Consider the following 405-nt stretch of genomic DNA (forward strand, 5'->3'; position numbering starts at 1 on the left):
CAGTATTATCAAAACTCATTTGCTACCTATATTAGATTGTGAAATATTGCAGGTATACATTATGAATTTTACATATTTTCTTTCTTCGGTTTCTACAATATTTACAGACATTTTTCATTATCTTTTTAGACAGGTTACGATAAGGATAGTGCCTCAAATAAACTCTCATTCCAAGCACAAGTATTCGGAGACGCAATACAGAATTTCCATCAACAGTTAGTTGAAATAACACTCGAAGTCGCTGCACAAAAACTTTTGCTCAGAAATTATGTTGATGATACTACGGGTAAGTTAATACAGTAAAGTGTGATTTATTTGTTTTTTTTTTTGTTTTAAAATAAAATAAAAATCTACTTAGGTCTGTCCAATACGACACGTACACAGCTCGTACTCGCTAAAGGAGAA

The 405-nt window shown here is 31.4% G+C and overlaps 1 long non-coding RNA gene across 1 annotated transcript; it reads left to right on the forward strand.

Annotated features, from left to right (window-relative positions):
- On the forward strand, positions 1-405 carry LOC108631983 (uncharacterized). Its single transcript, XR_001916950.2, has 3 exons — positions 1-52; positions 130-286; positions 359-405. It is a non-coding gene; the product is annotated as an uncharacterized LOC108631983 (long non-coding RNA).

The sequence above is a fragment of the Ceratina calcarata genome, unplaced genomic scaffold, assembly GCF_001652005.2.
Source record: "Ceratina calcarata isolate Rehan_Ccalc_2016 unplaced genomic scaffold, ASM165200v1 scaffold14889, whole genome shotgun sequence".
Classification (NCBI taxonomy): domain Eukaryota; kingdom Metazoa; phylum Arthropoda; class Insecta; order Hymenoptera; family Apidae; genus Ceratina; species Ceratina calcarata.